General features: G+C 36.9%; 2 long non-coding RNA genes across 2 annotated transcripts in view; one reads left to right on the top strand and one right to left on the bottom strand.

The window, feature by feature from the left end:
• Positions 1-503: 503 nt before the first annotated feature.
• On the bottom strand, positions 504-2,784 carry LOC128247582 (uncharacterized). The gene is made up of 2 exons (XR_008263915.1): positions 2,587-2,784; positions 504-1,778 (listed from the first exon to the last, which is right to left on the bottom strand). It is a non-coding gene; the product is annotated as an uncharacterized LOC128247582 (long non-coding RNA).
• The window catches only part of LOC128247583 (uncharacterized), a 55,656-nt gene continuing 36,564 nt past the window's right edge, over positions 1,358-20,449 (top strand). Inside the window, exon 1 of the long non-coding RNA XR_008263916.1 lies at positions 1,358-1,532. This is a non-coding gene — a long non-coding RNA (uncharacterized LOC128247583). The remainder of the gene's footprint in view (positions 1,533-20,449) is intronic.

Below are 20,449 nucleotides of genomic sequence, written 5' to 3'. Positions count from 1 at the left end.
ACCTCTACCGTACCGAACTTTCTTCCTCTGTTGATGTACGTGGCTTCAATGACAATTTCACCCAGGCACTCCTCGATTCCCTCTTCCGTCACCATTTCAATTTTACCGGTTTCGACAGCCTGTGTACGATACACTACTGTCCTCAGAATTTTCTTTTGTCTCTTTTGGGGGACACAATTTGTATGAGTCTCCCTCAACTTCTATCAAATTCCTGCTTCTGGTCACCTCCTCCATATCCAACTTGATTAACTTGGTTTCTAGCGGCACTGACTCCTCACCGCAGTGGCTTTGGCGTAGCTCTCCATACTGGAGACACTACCACTTGCCATAGCTGGGGAAAATGCAGCAGCTCACGTGAAATGCAACCGTAATAATTCCACAAAAACCACAACTATTAACCGAGACAGCCTTCACAAAATAACACAACAGTGTTCACAATAATTCACAGAGCCGTTATACCGCGAAGCAATTCGACCGGCATGCTAACGTTTCTGTCAGGTCTCCTCCTCGATCTATATACAATATTGGAACATTTACGCGGAGATTCTCTGTTTCGGCGTGTATGGTGGAGTCTAGGCTTGCCCCGTGTAATTACATATTTTGTAAATTTTTATTCCGATGCATAAATCTTGTTCTGATGTATATCTTTTACTTGTTTCAGCCATTGGGCTGCAGTCATGCTGAGGTACCGTCTTTTCGAACCAGTCGACATCAGTACTTACTTTCACTTTGGTTAATTAATAGTTTGGAAAAAAATGAAAGTGATGTTCTAAATTTAAGGATTGCCATTACTTCGAACGAAATGTTCGCATGATTCGTAATAGTTATTGTGCAACTGAATTTCTTGCATCAATGGATTAAATTTATAATTGACTGAAGTATTGGGATCAGCCAATGTGTTTTGCTAATCGGGAGAATATGCAAATTGAATTACTGAGTATTATTTTAAAACTCGCTCCACCAAAGTTGTTGCTTCGAAATAAGCACAAGGTTAGAAACACAGGGGGAAAAAAACAGACGATTACATCCGCCCAGTAATTGTTTGGTACTTTATTTTAACGTCAACCTCAGCGAGATTTGAACTCAGAACGTAAAGAGCCGAAAGTAATACCGCAAGGCATTTATTTCCATAATCTAACGATTCTGGCAATCTACCGCATTACGTCAAATTACAAATACATTCAGTATTAGGAATTTCACGGAAAGTATAGATCCTTCCGCTTTCATTGCACTGCCGATTATTACAGATTATTAAATACCTTCACTTTTAATCTCTTTCAATTTTTTTTGGTGACCAATTTATATATTCATAGCGAAAGAATGCCCCATTAGCGTTATTGCGGATGCGAACGTTCACCAGTTTCCTTGGATTCAGGATGTTCCCCAAATGAAATAAATAACTACTATTCGGTGAGAGAATTATTTGAATTTCAAGATCAGTAGAATTGTTGACAAAATAACACAAGCGGGGTGATGTTATGATAGAGAAAGTGTGTTCCCTGCTTCTGATTCCGTGTTGAAATCGCTTAAATGTAAGTTGACATCTCCAAGCAGATTTTTTTTTGTTCCTATTCATATCTGTTGAAGATAGCTATTGCTTTAAGATTATTTTACATTTAATGAATCGGTCAGTAACTTTCTGAAATATATGTGCTATCTGACTGCATTACTAGAACTTGTAATAATAAGAATCAAGGACATTAGACAATGCCTTAACTGAATATTGTGTGTGAATATTAAAAAAAAAATTGCCCCGTTTTCAGAAAACAAAACGCCAACTGAAATGAAAATAAAAAAAAAATTCTAATTTAAAAATGTTTAAACTTAAATATTACTGAACATTTGGTTAAAAATATCAACTTGGTGTGCAGTAAAAGTGGTTTTACAACATTTAACTCATATACTTATATAAATTCACATTTAATTGTGATATATCTGCTAGATTCAGTATTGAAGGAAATAGTTTAACATCTCAAATGCCTTTATAAATAATTTAGTCATTGTTGCGTATAGCACAGTACTTGAATAATAATAACTCATTATAATTTCAAATAATGTAAAAGTACTATACTTACAATATTTAACCTATTCAATGCATTAAAAAGCTAACCAGAAATAATTATGCGATGAGTAAACAAAAACAATACTAGTCATTAACTAATATTATATTTTAGCAAGTGAAAGAAGTAAGTTCAAATAGATTTCGGTCTTATTATTACCGCATTAGCGAAGGTGGCGAGTTGGCAGATTGTTGCCACGCTGGGCAACATGCTTAATGGCATTTCGTCCGTCTTTACATTTTGAGTTCAAATACCGCCGAGGTCGACTTTGTCTGTCATCTTTTCAGGATCGATAAAATAAATACGAATTGAACACTGAGGGTCAATGTAATCGACTTACGCCCCACACCTAAGATTGTTGGTTTTGTGTCAAAATTTGAAACCATTGTTACCTCATTAGCGAAGGATAGACTTTACCGCACTTGGCGAGGTAGTGATAAAAATATCACTAAGTGAATGCAAAAGAGTGTACACCGGTTGGAGTAGAAAAATAAAATTGTTTAGAGAATAAATTACTGATAGGCACCTTCCTCACGGGAAAACAAGTGAGTTTCCAGTTAAACTTATGAACTCAGCCAGTGGTATAACGTAGAGTGTGTGGGACGTATGAACCTCACAGCGCGGCCTCTTGGGACTATTAGCAAACAGATGTTGAAGCTATGTTACTTTTAAGGAAGGGGAAGGTCAATTCAACTGCTGCGCAGGGCAACAAAAACCCATGCTGTGCCACTGAATTTAATTATTGTATTTTTATTTTTCACTAGGTCATGTGAATGCGCGTGGCCTAGTGGTTAAAGTGTTGTACTCACAATCGCACTATTGTAGTTTCGATTTTCAAACCGGGCAGTGCGTTGTATTCTTGAGCAAAACAATTTGCAGATCTTTTCTGTTTGGCTGCCACTTTTCAATTTCTTAAATTTTTGTTCCAATTGATTTCATATTTGGTGTAATGATGCAGTTTTGTATGGTAATCATTGGTATGAAATTCGCTATAAATAAAGAGTTAATAGCTTTTAAAGTTTGCAAATTATAGGTAATTTTAGCCAATCAAAAGTCATACACATATAGATGCCTATTTTCAGTGTAACAAGCCAAGCTGTTACCAAGCTACTTATTTATGTGGTCATTTTTCGCTTATCAAATGTTAAAACACATGAAATATGAAGAGTGGGAGAAATAATAGCTAAATAGGCCATAAATCACACCCCAATTTGTTCTTTTCTCCTTTTTGGGGTGGGGATTACATAATCGTGTGAATTCCCGTGTGTAGAATACAAATTCGCAAAAATTTTCTGAAAATTCCAGAAAAAAAAAAATGCTATGAGGGATTATATGGCGTGTTTAAAGCAGAATTTCACCAGTATTTCATTTGTTTACATGCAGCCAAGCACAAAATGACAGCTTTCAAATCCTGTTTTCTCACGGGGTGAAAATTATCAAAATTTAAACGTTTAACTTTTTTTTTCAAATTTTCGGGAAAAAGTGAATTAGCCCAGACATTCAGTGTGGAAAATTATATCGATACACTAAATTTTAAAATTTTCACTAAACTTTAAAATTTCCACAGGTGCAGCCAAACAAAAATCCCACTCAGCTGCGAATGAATAACCCTTCGGTGGACTAGCGTCCTGTTCAGAGGCAATGCTATGATCTCGGTCATTTATATGCCATAGGAGTCCGAAGACTGGAAACAGTAACAAGAGTATCTCTGAGTAATTATTCCCTACATAAATATATTTATAATCTTGAACCACAGAATATCTATAATAATAAATGCCAAAACGAATTTCTGTGTCACACTTTCACCCACTCTCTCACTATTCAATGACACTTCTACTATTCCTCTTACTGGGGTGAGAGTTATAGTAGGCGTAGAGACTGTGAGGGCGGTAGTAGATAGACGGTTGTGATGGTAATGGGGGGTGATAATAATAGTATGAGCTGTAGAGGCGGAGCCGACGGTGATGATAGTGGTGGTGTTAGCCTAGGCGGTACGGGATAACGGTGATAGTAAGCGATGTGAAAGACAGTGGTGATGATGGTGGAGGGGAAGGCGGCGAAGTCAAAGGTATTGATGGTGGTGGCGTCAGAAGTCTAAATGGTGTGTATGGCAGTTGTGGTGGCTATGGTGGTGGTACTGGTGATGGTTGAAAACAATCAACAGAAAGAGAGAGAGAGAGAGACAGAGAGAGAGAGAGAGAGAGAGAGAGAAAGAGGTTAGACAGAAAAACAAAATTGTACTGATCCCCGAATGGGAAGACAAAAGATATTTGTTATGCAGCTTTGCAATAAGTTCCAAGTCGACAAATTATATTATTGTTTTAATGAAAATTGTTCATTGCTTGAAAAATATTGGTCAAGTCTAATAAAATTTAATATGTACTCAATGCATGAAGTGTCATTTTGGGGCTCAAGGCCCAATGAAGAGCCCTCCACAGGAGCTAGCTTAAAAGCCCCTCGATAGGGCGGCTTCTCAGCCAGTAATACATATAATAATGTAGCACTTAAGTAGCAATTATTTATATCATGAAGTAATGATTATTTATATAATTCTTTCTTTATTGCCCACAAGGGGCTAAACATAGAGGGGACAAACAAGGACAAAGGGATTAAGTCGGTTAGGTCGACCCCAGTGCGTAACTGGTACTTAATTTATCGACCCCGAAAGGCAAAGTCGACCACGGCGGAATTTGAACTCAGAACGTAACGGCAGACGAAATACCGCTAAGCATTTCGTCCAGCGTGCTAACGTTTCAGCCAGCTTATATGCTATTATATCATCAAGTGCTACAATAGTTATGTATTTATTATATTATTACAGTTGATTAACCTCAGGTGAACTATCATTTTGCTGGCCTTTGATCAAATACATTCAAAGCGTTACTATCTCATGTTTTTTTTAAAGATATATCTAGGACTACATTATCCAAGGAATTTTTTTAAAAAGAAAAATGAGATTTAAAGAAGTTTTTCCTGTTACTTTTATTAAGACAAACAACTAGAGGCTCGCCTGTTGTTCCAGTGCGTTTATTTATACATTATAATGCAACTAGTACTTGTATACAAATTCATCAACCTATGAACTAACGTATTACTTATTCAGCAATGGCATACCATCAAGTAATGTATACCACTGGAATACTGTTTTTTTCTTTTTGTATGTTTTATAACACTTCAAGATGGAGGGGAGGTCGTTTTGGTGTTTATCAGCACACAGTGATAATTGTTAATATTTTAACCATCTGCTCAAAAACTTGACAAAGACATGCACTATTTTTAGTGCAGCAGATGTTCTTTTCACCTGTTAAGAAACTGCTTTTAAAGCAGGACAAAGCTAGTAAGGTAAAGTTTTTAGCAACGCCTCTTATCCCACCCCTACAACAGTTTCTCACCCGGAAAAAGAAAGCATATGAAAATAGAGTAAAGTAATTTACCAGAGCAATTCTATACGAAAGTATAAAGATGTGGTTAAGTTAAATGCAGGCGACTTGTCTCGGGTTTTACAGTAAAATTATTTCGTCTGTTGCAAAACTAGATCATGTCTGTAATAACTAGAATATTTGTGATTTTTAGTTTCATGAGATTTAAACGAGAGCAAGAACAGAAACAAGATACATTGTTACCAGTTAACAAAGGAGCTTCTACGCGGTCGCTTGACCTTCTTGAAATAGCAGTAAAAATCTGGCTTACATTATACCCTACAGTCTTAATCAGAGAACACATAGAATAATATAGTCTCTGATATATAAGCAGATGGGTTGGTTACACCTGACTTGGGGATAAACAATAAGAGCAAATAAATTGTTGCTTTTGATACAATATGTATGCTCGCGTGTGTATGTGTTACTTTTAAGGGCGCGCAACCTAGTGGTTAGAGTGTTGCACTTTTGATCGCGAGGTTGTGGGTTCGATTCCTGGACAGAGCGGTGCGTTATGTTCTTGAGTAAAACGCTTCGCCTCACGTTGCGCTGCGATCATTTCATCTGATGTGTGAACACACCGTTCACCTGCACAGGTAATGTCGATTTGGAGAGAAAAATGAGCTAATTGATTTTTTATTGCCCACAAGGGGCCAGCATAGAGGAGACAATACAATCTGATTTGGGGTCAGACACACAAATGAGAGCAACATATAAAATGCGTTTAAAAATTACAATAAGTATAAAATCGGATGATAGGACAACAACATAAGACAATACAAATGGGGTAGGGAGACGGGTTCAGCTTGGACCCCGCAAGACCCGTTTCGCCACTGATACCTGGGTTAAGTCCTTGATCGTATTCATGTGGTTACATTCATTCGCAACATCCGTGTTACATTCCTCCATCGACCAGCGAACATTTTCGCCGACAGGCATCTTCTCTCTAGCCTTATTTTTCTCTTCAGGTGAAAAGTGAAAAAAATTCAACAGTAAAGGGCCAGAGATGAAGCTACCTGCCTTCAGTCCTTTCACTCAAGTCTTCCATGTCACCTCTTTCGCAATTGCTACTACTACGAGAAAACAATTCTTACCTTCTTTCGATAAGGAAACAGGTGGGTCAATTTTTAGAATTGACTCAGATGACATCTGTACTCTTCTTGTACTCGACAATAGTTGTTCAGCATAAGCCCATACATCCGACACCTCCGAGCACTGAACAATAGCATGCAGGACGGTTTCCCTATCCTGCTCGCATATTGGATGGTCGATGGGCCGTGGCAACCGTGTCTTGTGGGCTCATCTCGAATGGGCAAGCTTCTCGGTAACACTGCCAAGCCAGAGACTTCTGAAAGTTATCCAGGGTCTTCGGCCTGAATGTACGTTGTAACAGACTGGCCAGCTGATTATCATCGAGACCTATGGTTTCCCCTAAGGTATCGTCACATTCCGACTCTACCAACCCTCTATAGAAAGATGCGGTTGAATCACTACCGCTGGCATTACTCGAGCAACGGAATAGCAGGAGAGCCTTACGGCACTCCGTAAACCATGTACACAACTTCGATCTACGATAGAACCAGGTTTCCCGTCCACCGAAACTAGTGAACTTGGGAAACATCTGTTTCGCAACCGGAGACCACACCCGTTCACCATCCAGGTGGAACCACAGATGCCTCAACCTCAGTGCGCATCAACATCCAAGGCACCCCCAGTCCACCCTTTAACGGTTCTTTGCAGCAAATAGAGCGTTTCACCAGCAGTTTCGAACCCCTCCACATAAAAAAAAATGCAAAGGAATGCTGCATCATAAGCGTCAAAAAATTTTGAGTAAGTTCTTCGCCCCTCAGCTAGATGTTGATGATAAATCCTCCCAATAACTCTTATTTCATCACAATCCCTCACTCAATAATCAACGTGTTTATGCTAAGAACGTGCCCTATTTCAATATTGGTTTCAAAATTTGGCACAAGGAGGTTTGGGGCAGGAGCTAAGTCGATTAAACCGACTCCACTTTCCAACCCGTACTTATTTCATCGACTCCGAAAGGATGAAAGGCAAAGTCGACCTTGGCGGAATTTGAACTCAGAACGTAAAGATAGACGAAATACCGCTAAGCACTTTACCCGACGTGCCAACGATTCTGCCAGCTTGCCGCTTTGCCCAATTGCACTATTACGATTCTTATCGATTCCTTAATGTATTTCTCTTCAAATGTTTTTATGTATCCATATTGTACTGTGTCTGCTTAGAAATTATAATTTTCATTCATAAAAGCGGTTGCGATGCTCGTTTTTTTCTCTGGCGAAATGCATTCTCAATTTATAATATGACAACCAGTGGGAAAAGTAATTGCACATTGCAAGATTTCCGTTATGACAAAATTTTTAGGAACGTATGGCTCCTGTAACGCGGGCGAGTCCTGTATTATGTTGCTGTTTAGTCCCATTCAGTCATGATTGTGCAGATCTAAGATTGAAGACGTTCCAACAATGACCATTCGATCCTTTACTCGAGCATTGTGTTTTTAGGACTAACCATTTCCCAGTCCAGTATATTACACGCATTTACTTTGGCATCCAATGTGTAATTTGAGGTAACTGTGGCTGCAATTTCTAGCAGACCTAGCAACCACGCAGAGTTAGCCCATGAACCAGCAAAGTTTAAATAGCGTACAAGTACGAGCAAAACACTCAAAGAATCGAAGTCTGTTGACTAGCTTTCGATTACTTGTTGAAATAAGTTCCATTACATATTAGCGCAATGTTCTCGTAAATGGCATATACAACACCCAGTCTAATTACTCCGCTTCTCAGCAGATTTGCAGTAAAATACCTAGGATTCAGTTCTTTTTGAAAATTATAAGAAAGTATACAGATATTCAGTAGAAAAGTACTAGATTTCAAGTTCTTGTTACTATGGACACTAGTATTCGTCATCCCATACATCAAGGTTTACGTATGGTTTGTGTGAATAGATATCCAGTCAAGTGATGCTTCTTTCACTGCCTCAGAAGCTCCCTACAGCAGGCACAAGCAGCAGGCTATTACTTGTACGATTTGATACACGTGGTTCTCTACGTCTTCATTAGTGAAACACAGATATGAGTGTAACCTGATCCTATGACAGACAATAAATATTCTAGCGAGACCTGCCTGTGTAATGCGATACCAGACATTCTGTAAATTGTAAAGTTATCATCTGATTGATGTTAAATGTAAGAGGTATTTATGTAAAATAGATTACCTTTTAGGTCATTGGTTCATAAACTGGGTGCTTTGTTTGCTCACCAGGGGCAATGCTGGGTGTTTTTAGTGATCGTGATGTTAAATAAAAGTGGTATTTATGTAGAGCAGATTATCATTTAGGTCACTGATTTTTAAACTTAATGCACCCTTCGGTGCTTTGTGAGCTCTGAAGGGGCAATGTCAAGGGTGATATGGGGACACTGGGTGTTTTCAGTAATTGTGGATCTAGTTTAAAACGGGGGCACCAGTATTTTCTTAACGAAACACTAACGAAACACTTTGAAACTTGGGACACTGGTAGAATGTGTCATATAAAACATCTTTTACTCTTAGTCTTCTTAACAAAAAAAAAAAAAAGGAATTCGCAAGTTATTCCATGTTAAAGTTGTCGTATTTCTGTAATTTCAACCAATCACTGACGTCTATTCAGCTGAATATAGTTACTGCTGGGCGGTCATAAAAATGTTATTCCCTGTGACATATTTCATCCGGTTTAATCGTAATTTATACGCATATATTGTTTATATAATAAATTACGCTGTGCGTATCTATGTGTGTAACAATTTTAGAGTTCGGATTCTAGAGTTAGGGTTAGTTTTAGGGTTAGGGTTAGGGTTAGGGTTAACAGTCTAGTTAGGGTTAGGGTTAGGGGATTAATACGATATACACCGTTACAGCGCTAACTGTTTTCAACTGAATAGACGTCAGTGATTAGTAGAAATTATCGAAATAAGACAATTTTTTATATGAAATAAATTCGAATACAAAAATTTTTTTCTGTTCTATAACACAAAATAGATAAGTATACGAAGTTTGAAAGTCTTTCGGTACCAAAAACACTACATAAAACATTAATGAAAACTGGTGCCCCCGTTTTAAACTAGATCCGTAATTGTGATTTGTCTTTGAAATATTTAAACCAGGTACACTGTTTATATTTTAAACACGTTTTCAAAATATTTTCTTTGGTGATCAGAGTCATGACTGGTGATTTATTAATTTCTTAATATAAATCCTTGTCTTCGTTAGTAATTTCCATAAACATTCAAATTGAAGTAGTGGACAATAGTCCACTCAAATACGTAAAAGGTGGTGCATGTAGGATAGGAGAATATAAGGACACGGATAATTAATCTGTGAGCAAAATTAACTTCTATTTGAAAAAAAATTTTCTCTTTTTGTAAAACGCGAGTAAATACATTTTTCAAACGCCATCCAGTGAAAGAAGGTGCCGTGCTGCAAAGAGAAGAGAACCACTGATTTAAGTAGTTGTAGTACTTATGATCAAAGCGTTCCAGTCATGGTATCTCGTCATTTTGTACATCAAGTGTTACATTGTTCAATGTGTCCTTTTTGTAAAGATTGTAGGGTGTGATTTGAAGGAGATTTGGATTCTATTTCTAGTATGTCGAAAGAGCAGTGTTTCTCGATCTTTTTTCCCCCCCGAGCTCCAACTTCGATTTTCTAAAATTATTATCCTTTCCACATTCCACCATCTTTCAACAAATTTACTGGAGGATAGCACCTCTCTCTTAACCCTCGCCTTCTTCTACTAATTGAATCATAATCGATAATTCTTCTACCTTAATCATAATCGATACTAGTCGTATATCGTCGCTACGCCGCCGGGTAACGACCTAATCAAGATGAAATAAACCCTTCAGCAGAAGTCTACTACAATGATAATATTGATATACTCAACAACAACCAGTTTTTTTTTTGACACCTAGTTTAATTCTATTTTACACACTTATGTTATACTGACGTCTTATCTTCTTCCTTGTTTTACACACACACACGTGCGCGTACATTTGTGTGTGTGTGAGTGTATTCAAAAATGTTCCAATTACAACTTTATTGCAGGTGTTATCACCTCTTACTTACACTCTATTCTGGAGTCCCACGTCACAAGGGTGGGGTGCATGTCCCACATTAGAAACACTGAGACATAAGCTCGTAGTAAACACGCACTACTCAAGTATTTTTAGGTGGTGTTGGGTAATAAACATTTATATTGACCTGTTAACAGGTGGTGAAGATGGTCAACATGTTTTTTTTTTACGTATTTACGTGTTTGATTGTAAAATGTGATAAAATGATATCGAACGTAACCACAGAAACACAAAAATACATGATTTCTCTGCGATCACAAGCTGTATTTTCTCCCGACTGGAAGGATTGGAAGGTGTTGATTAAAACTTGGAACGTATCTATAGTAAAATTTCAATTATAGGATGCAATTCTAAAAGAGAAAACAGTTGTAATTATAAAACTTTATTATTCAACTCTATTCCCTTTCTGCCAGTCAGAATCTGCCGCAGTTATTTTGGCTATTTTCATTTCGGGAACCAAATTCCGCAGCAACTGCAATCAGATATATTCCGTCTGTACGTTCCTTGTGATACGAAAGTATAGTAAGAGAATGTAATCTCTCTTGTATCATCCTGATAGAAAATATAGTTTTAATTGTTTTGCTTAGAGAAATTGTTCTTTCAGCCATGGGATATGTTGCAGGATTACCAAGCAAAAATTAGCAAATTATAAAAATCTCTGATAACAGTCATCAGCTGTTTTTTCATTCAGATAGTGTACAATATCATTTAAATGGTAACGATCTTTCTCATAGAAACTTCTAGTGCAGAAATTTGAGCTATCAAAGAATTAATGTCAATGTCATCAGCATATCTTTCCTTAATGAAAGTGTTTTCTGTTGAGTTGTTCTCTTTGCTGTTTGCCTTTAGACTCAATATCTCCACTCTTGAATATATCTTGTAATTCGTCTGATCAAAGTCCAGAGAAGAGAATATCGTATCTACAGCTTCAAAATACAAGTTTGCAATAGTCATATAGTGTAGACAGAAATGTAGCTTCTTCAATTTCACATTAATTTTCTCAAGGACCTTTCGCTACCTTTCACTTCTCTAGAAATACAGGTGACTCTTACCTTTCGCAATATGCCATTACAAAAGATGTGAAACGAAACTTCATTCCTCATATCGTTCAAAACTTGTTTAGTAATTTCAGCCATTCTCCGTCGACGTTTTAGCTGCTGGCAATGACTTTGTATACGAGTTCAAGTATTGCCCGAGATTTATTTCAAAGTAGAAATTAGGCGTTTCCATTTTGGCATCGAACATCAGTATTTAATTGTAGCTGTACTAATATTCGAATAATTTTCCAGAATTTGTTGAACGTACTCAACACATATAGTCTATCTTAGGATATGACCAGACACCAATTTTCTTTCAGACTTTTGAAGTTCTTTTGTTTAGCCCACCAAATAATTTTTTCCTCTTAGGTGAACATTTGATTAAAATCAACAAATTCCTTATTGTCACTCATCATGTCAAATTGTATCTTACATTGCGTTCTAGCTTCCCTCACACTCAGACATAAAGAATATGCTTGACTATATAGTGTTAAAACGTTTAGCTGAGGTTTTACCAAATGCTTGACTACTCCAGATTTTTTCTCAAGCATTCATTTGGATAAATGTGGTTGCAGTCTATTGTAAATGAAAATATTCTTGAAGACCATGTCTAACAAGCTGTTAAAAAAACGCAGAAGTTCCTCATTGACCAACAAGCGTTTGTCAACCAAAGAACACGCTAATTAAATCGTTCTAAGTTGGATGCATCGGTATAGTCATCAACACTAATTGAAAATAATGTTCGTGATATTTCACAATTAAAATCTCTCGTAACAAAGTTAGTCATTGTTGAATAGAACTAATTTTGAAATTTTGTAGTTTAACAACTTAATTACAAGACCCTTTATTTTATCACATTAATCTATCAAATTTTAACCCTTCCATATCTTTTGTAGCGTAATATACACAATATAAAGATTCTAATATTTGTTGCATTTATTCCATTAAATCTAAGTCTAGTGAATTAACACAATAACTTTTATAGCAATTACTATTATCTGTTGAAATATTGTGCTTTTATTATCATTCCACTGCATGAGCTATTTTAAACCATGAAAATATTTTTACGGTACAAAGAAATAATTCAGATGTGAAAGGGTTAATTGATTAACTAAAATAAATAGTAATTTCCTTTACAAACAATTCATAAAATAGACTAATTATTTACTTACTTCCCACTAGTGTTCGTTATCTGTGCAAATTGAATATGAAACAATAATAGTATTTTTTTCTTTTTTTTAGCTCCTCATCATTCACCCACAATCGACAAATATGGGTGGCTACTATGATGTATTTAAGCACCATTAATCATCCAGTTCTTTTACTTGCAGATACGTCACTATTGCCCAACTATCGTTATCCATGCAACCAAGTTTTGTCACCTGATGTAAAAATTTTTATTCCTTACTTTAATATTATTTTTTATGAAAAGTGTGCAGAGGGGTAGTAATAGCCTCATCCCACCACGACTAGCCTCTACCCTAGCATAGAAGTCTCTGGTAAGCTATAGTGGTTTTCTGTAGCGTGACAGAAAATGTTTTCTTTTCTTTATAAAAGTAGTACACGTCATTAAATTACTTTCTACTATAACCAATATCAGACTCATACAATAGAATACTTATGCTTACATTACTAATCAATTGTTTAATAACAAGTCGGCAATTTCAGTTTTGTTATTTTTAAAAATATTAATATTGATTTTTATTTTATACAGGCATAATGACCAAGAATTTGGAGGAAAGGAACTTGGAGGTTGTAACATTCATGACCATTCATGACCATTGTCAAGAGCGTTGTCCATTGTCAAGAGCGTTACATGACCATTGTCAGAGTGAATTTTATTGAAATTGTTATAGATAGATATTTTAAAAACTAGTGTGGTGTCAACGGGCGTTTACGTTGTGCCTCTTTTGGAATGTGGTACCCATAGGCCCCTGCTCGTATTGTTGAATCCGAAAAAAACTAGTAATGGTTTGAGTTGGCATAGTACGGTGTACCACATGAAATATCGTTTTTCAAGTACTACATAAAAATCGTTTTAAAAAGAAAAAAATAAGCACATCATAAATGGGGCTTAACAAATTGATTTAATCTAGAATGTACTCCATTATGTCTCACTTGTCTTTTACTATATGATGTTAAATCTGATATTCTTTTTGTAAAGAAAATCACTTTGTCTTTTGAGACTGGTTGTCTCAAATCCCTCATGCAGGCCTTCTTAATTCTCGAATCTTTTATGTCTAAGCACTACTAAGTGTGTGATAAGGTGGTAATCTGTTGAGATATCAGATGAGTAAGGCGAATGCGTGTGGAGGCGCAATGGTCCAGTGGTTAGGGCAGCGGACTCGCGGTCATAGGATCGCGGTTTCGATTCCCAGACCGGGCGTTGTGAGTGTTTATTGAGCGAAAACACCTAAAACTCCACGAGGCTCCGGCAGGGGATGGTGGCGAACCCTGCTGTACTCTTTCACCACAACTTTCTCTCACTCTTACTTCCTGTTTCTGTTGTGCCTGTAATTGAAAGGGTCAGCCTTGTCACACTGTGTCACGCTGAATATCCCCGAGAACTACGTTAGGGGTACACGTGTCTGTGGAGTGCTCAGCCACTTGCACGTTAATTTCACGAGCAGGCTGTTCCGTTGATCGGATCAACTGGAACCCTCGACGTCGTAAGCGACGGAGTGCCAACAAAGCGAATGCATCAAAATTTTATATCTTATCTCAATTTTCGAATAGTGATTGGAATAATTTATTACCGAGTTTTGTGCTGGAGATTCGGTCTATATTTGTTAACAAGTCTTGGTTGTTTTGATTTCAGTTTTTTAATGATTACAACCAATTTCCTGACAATATCAGTTTGCAATAACTAATTTTCCTTGTTGCAGAAAGAAATAGTGGATTATACTTTTTGGAGACCCTCACACAGTTCTCATAACCGTTTTGGGGCGCAGCAGTTACCCGGGGAAAATGTTTAATAAACTCGACTGTAATCTTTACCTACACCAAACAATATCCATTTCTCATCATAGATAAGGGTATAGTGCAAAAAAGGCTTACTTTTATTGTGGTTGAACACACCCCTAGGTACTGTAATTTCTGATGTTCAATAAACTGGTGAGGAACTCATTTGTTCAAGTTTTTCACTTTTCCGATAGTTCACGAATAGCAGGAAACAGAGATGAGATATACTATCACGTCTACTGTAAACTGTCAGACTATTTTTCAAAGAAAAAAGAAAAAAATTCCCACTAGTTCCTTTTCCTGGTCTTCATTTAGTTTCCTTTGTAGCTCATTCTTGTCTCCTGAGCGAAATCTTTTGAAATCACCATCACGTCTGCAGCTTAACATAGCTCTTTCTCCAAATACTTTAGCTTCAGTTGTGTTATGTCCGAAGTTGTGTTTGTTCAACAGTCACCACATCATCAAGGGTGCAAAAAGCTAACGAATCAAGCATCATCGAGAAAGTGGAGTTAAATGAATATAAAAACTAAGTAATACAAAATAGATTGACTCCTGGCTACTTTTCATTGCATGTAGATTCATAACTTTAGATTAGCTCATACTGAAAAACCGATATATCTAATGTGGTACATTTTAATGATACAGAAAGTTTAAATATTCTTTTCAACTATAGGCACAAGGCCCGAAATTTATGGGGAGGAGGCCATTCGATTAGATCAACACCAGTACGCAACTGGTACTTAATTTATCGACCCCGAAGAGATGAAAGGCAAAGTCGACCATGGCAGAATTTGAACTCTGAACGTAAAGACAGACAAAATACCGCTAAGCATTTCGCCCGGCGTGCTAACGTTTCTTATTTCTTTATTGCCCACAAGGGGCTAAACATAGAGGGGACAAACAAAGGGATAAAGTCGATTACATCGATCCCAATGCGTAACTGGTACTTTATTTATCGACCCGAAAGGATGAAAGGCAAAGTCGACCTCAGCGGAATTTGAACTCAGAACGTAACGGCAGACGAAATACCGGGTAGCATTTCGCCCTGCGTGCTAACGATTCCGCCAGCTTGCCGCCTGTCAAATACAAATAAATACAAACAACCAAATACAAATAAATAAATAAGTGAAAATACTGACCGAATTCCATTCTCATATCCTGACAGAATATTGTGATAGATCGAAATGTACATTTGCTTTCTTCTTTACAGTTCAGTCCAGTGAAGTTTATTTTGACATTGGTTATTATAAACAAAATGTGTAGCCTAAACACTCCACAGGTTGATAAAATAATTTATATAAGCATAGACGAATATGAATATGGGTCACAAGTGGGGATTTATTTGGTGTTGCTTTGTTTCCTTGCAAACTGCTTTCTTTCACTAAGGATTATTAGCCATTTGGGAGGTTTCTTTGATTTTGTCCACTTGTGTTTTGCTAGCTGTATTGCTTGCTTGTTTCACTCTAGTTCTGAAGAAATACCATTATACGAGCCGAGTGCAATATATTTAATACTAGCTTAAAAGCCACACTCTGTGCGGGATTTTAAGCTAGCTCTTGCGGAGGGCTAATTAGGTCTGCGGCCCAAATCTAAACAGAGCTAAATAGAATGATTATAATACGTTTATAACGACTATATGCCCCGGTAGTGTTTGATCAGAGGTTAAGGAAGGATGAGAATTAATTTCTGTAATGCAACTATTCTATTGTTCCGGTCTCAAATTGAATTCCAACTGTTGGCTAATTTGCCCCAAAGTTCTTATCTCGACGTAAAATTAACAAAGCGGATGTCATTTATCTCCCCTTCATCTCTGACGTCATGTGAAAATAGCCAACCAAGATGGCGTGAATCAGCCCAGTTTTACCTGCTTTTAAATCAGATCCCAGTGTAGGATGTTCAAGAAGCAAATGAAGGGCAGATTTTCAATCCCGGGGTCATCCTGATTCCCAAAAGGTATATATCTATGTAGAGCAAATTTAGACTGAAATACTGGAGAACCAAGCGGACAAATAAAATTTCGCTTTTGTTAATATAGATATCTATATATGCTTTTGGTCAGATGGGATTCATCCATATCAGCTAATATTTTTTAAAAAGCTAATGTTACACTGATATTTTGACTGAATATTCTCTGAGTAGAACACAAATTTCGTATACGAATTTATTTTTCTAAAAGAAAAAAACATGACTGAATTTGACTAACAACATGGTTCTGAAAAACCTTTCATGAAGATCAGGTTTATTTTTAACTTTACATTCTTTGGAAAAGCCTTCAGCACTACATTGAAACAAGCAGTAAAGCAAAAACAAAAAAAGAGTGGACAAAATTAAAGCACCTTGAGATATTTCAAGCAATTACTCATAAAGTAGTTTGCAAGGAACAAATCACTACTAAAATATTGCACATATCTGATTTCCAGTCAGAGATCAAGTAAACCGTTCCAAGTGAATTCATTATATACTGTTGTGTACGTAATTCAAATTCAATTTTAATTGATCTAGTTATCTCCAATATTTAAACGAAGTTTTTTTTTAAATTTTAGAAAATGTCTATGTCTTTTTTTTCTTTTTTTTCCTGGCAGTTTACCTTGACTTATAGTATCAGAAAAAAAAAACAAAAACACTAGGCAAACCTTTTAATTCTTTTGCCTCGATTCGAAGAAAACCTTGTGATGGTAGATAGATGAGCAGCGTTAGATAAAATCAGCAGTAGAGGCAGTCTGGCAAAATTTATCAACTCTAGCAGTTGCTCAACAAACGATTCTGGATAGAGTAATTAAAAACTGTATTTCTAAACAGCTAACTAGAGCAAAGGGTATGCAGTAAATTAATCTCAGTACATAGTAATACTTAACTGTTCTTATTTTGTACAATAATGCACAAGACAAAACTTTCAATTTATCTATATATTTACAGAAAATTAGTCTAGATCTGGTAACAGTTTCTCATTTGATTCAGTTACGTAGAAAATATATGATAAACATGGGAAATGAATATGAGCCTCTGTTCAAACTGAGAACAAAGCTTTAAATGCATACGCCAGGTTCCGGTTGATAATTTCTGATTTTATAAGATACTTTATTTTTGGATGAGATATTGTGTTTTCTTTTCCTTTTATGCAAACTGCCAAATTTAGCCCGAACACCCTGTATTAAAGAGAATGTTTTACAAAGAACCCATGATGAAACTACAGAGGATGAAGACATATTTGATGAAGCCATTCATAGCTGAATCCCACTAAGTGTCTTTACATTTTGTTATACATAGTACAGTTAAAAGATTTTAAGAATGTAACTTTCAAAGCATTTCAACAACGAACATCATGTGATAAATTAGAATCTTTAGCAGACAAGGCACATAGCTCAGTGGTTAGAGCGTTAGGCAAACACTCATGAGGTAGTGAATTCCATTCCCGGACCACGTTGTGTGTTGTGTTCTTGAGCAAGACACTTTATTTCACATTGCTTCAGTCCATTCAGTTGTAGAAATGAGTTGCATCGTCACTGGTGCCAAGCTGTATCGGCCTTTGTCTTTCCCTTGAATAACATCAGTGGTGTGGAGAGGGGAGGCCGGTATGCATAGACGACTACCGGTCTTCCATAATCAATCTTGCCCGGACTTGTGCCTCGTGAGATAACTTTCTAGGTGCAGTCCTATAGTCATTCATGACCGAAAGAGGTCTTTACCCTTTACTCAGACAGTATCCAGTCAAACTGAAATCATACAAGAGTTTCTATCCTTTGAAAGTACAAATTGATAATAAACACTAGCACCTGTCCATATTGTACTTTCGAGCCTCATAAATGTGAATTGTATATACTGTACCGTATTTTTCGAACTTAGCGCCGTTGCGGAACGATTCTTGAGCCGCCTGAAGCACATGCATCTAGATAAGTTGGGAACATCATTAGTGATGTAACCTGGAGTCATCAGGAGGTTTCAGGCCTTTCAGTATCAGACACCCTCGCCCAGACGACTCAGCTGCGATTGATCAGACCCTGACTTATGTCCCAATAGCAATAGATAATGCATCAGCTCTCTTAATTTAAAACGGCCAGGTAGCTTTTCTGCAGCTACACTTGCTAACTGAATGACCCTTTCGTCTTACAATGGGCGTTGATATACTAAAAGGACTGGAAAAGAGTTGGCTAAAGACATGTAATAGATAACTTTGGAAGAATTAAATTCAGACGAGTTGTTGCTGCTTACATTTTTCATATTCGTCCAGTATTGTATTGCCTTTAAATCGTGTTGTCTTGATTTTATATATAAAATAGCAATTACATTCTTCTTAAAAACTTCATCCTGTTTTTGATTTGAAACACAAACTAACAATGACGTATTTCCTTTAAAGCTGTTATTCCCTGTATTTTTTATTTCAAATACAAAGTAAAAATATAGAATAAATTTAAAATTATTTTGTTACATGTCATGGTATCTTTTTTATGGGCTTGTCCCGTCAAACTTGAAAATGTAGCAACGCCTTAGTTGTCAACGATAATTTCATTGTTGTTTTGCGTTAGGATAGCTTTGATGGATCAGGTAGACTAAGGTATTCCTGTCATGACCATCCTGTTTCTTTTTTCGGGCGTTATATATCAAGGACTATACTATCTAATATGGCATCCATTTTTCAAGATAGTAGCGGGTGACTTGAGGGAGATTTGTATGCTATTTCAAGCCGGGCGAGCGACCATATAGAGTCTCCCTTATTCACTCGTCAACGACAAAATAAAACCACGGACTAGACTTCAATTAAACTTGCATAACTTTACTGTTCCAATCGTGTATGTATGTGAGCATGTTTGTTCGTCTTTGCCGTTATTTGTGTATATGAGTTTTTTTTTTAACTTGTCTAGGTATGAAATTTTGCATCGTCTTAATAGAGTTTAACAGTATCATTTACATGTTGGGTTTGACCCACAACCAGTGGCGGCTCGTGTATAGGCATTGTGGAACTGCGGCACCTCCTATTTCTACTCGCTATTTTCGATAACATTCAATATAATGAGTCCTTTTTTCTTTAATTCTGTCTGTATACTTGTACATTATATAATCCTTAAGCTTAATGTTAGCAGCCATCCCATAGTTTATGAAAAATATACAAAATCCTTGTATAGAACTGTGCGCTTCACAGTTCCAGCGATGCGGTGTTTGGCTGTTGTGCGCATATTCACACGTCCGAGATAGGAAGTTTCACGCTTGGGAGAGAGAGCACTGTGGTTTGTGCAGTGCCGACTCCGGTGCGCTGGTGAAAGGTAATGTTTCTTTTTGACTCCGCGTTTGTTGTGCTTAAAAAAGTGTTATATTCTTGAATATGATAAAGTGTAGAATTAGATTATCCTGCTTCTAGCTTCAGTATTACTGTCAGGATTTGAAAAATAGGGCACATCCCCCCCCCACTTTTTGTGTGATTGGGGGGGGGGCAAAAAGGAGGAATTCGCGGCGGTGTTCAGTGAACAAATTAAACACTCTACCCGGCAGTGGCTAAAACGTGAACCGATTAAGTTTATGCATAAATTTTCTTTTTACATGTTCCTTTTACACAATATTAAAACAACGGCTAAAAATTTTCTGAAGCAGCACCCCAACTAATTTTTATCTACGAGCCGCCACTTCCCACGACAGTGAGGAACTTGTTAGGAACTGAATCATATTGTTTTATCTATAAACCAAATTTCTTCTATGATGTACAGCTGAATAAAAGTTACATGCATGTTCCAAAGTTCCTTCCTTTCCAGTTTCTTGTTCATCTATAATTACCTCCGCCAAGGAAGGAGGTTATGTTTTCATCGGCATTGGTTTGCCCTTCTGTGTGCAAAATAACTCAAA

Source organism: Octopus bimaculoides, chromosome 4 (genome assembly GCF_001194135.2).
Source record: "Octopus bimaculoides isolate UCB-OBI-ISO-001 chromosome 4, ASM119413v2, whole genome shotgun sequence".
Taxonomy (NCBI): domain Eukaryota; kingdom Metazoa; phylum Mollusca; class Cephalopoda; order Octopoda; family Octopodidae; genus Octopus; species Octopus bimaculoides.
This window is presented reverse-complemented; position numbering and strand designations above follow the sequence as displayed.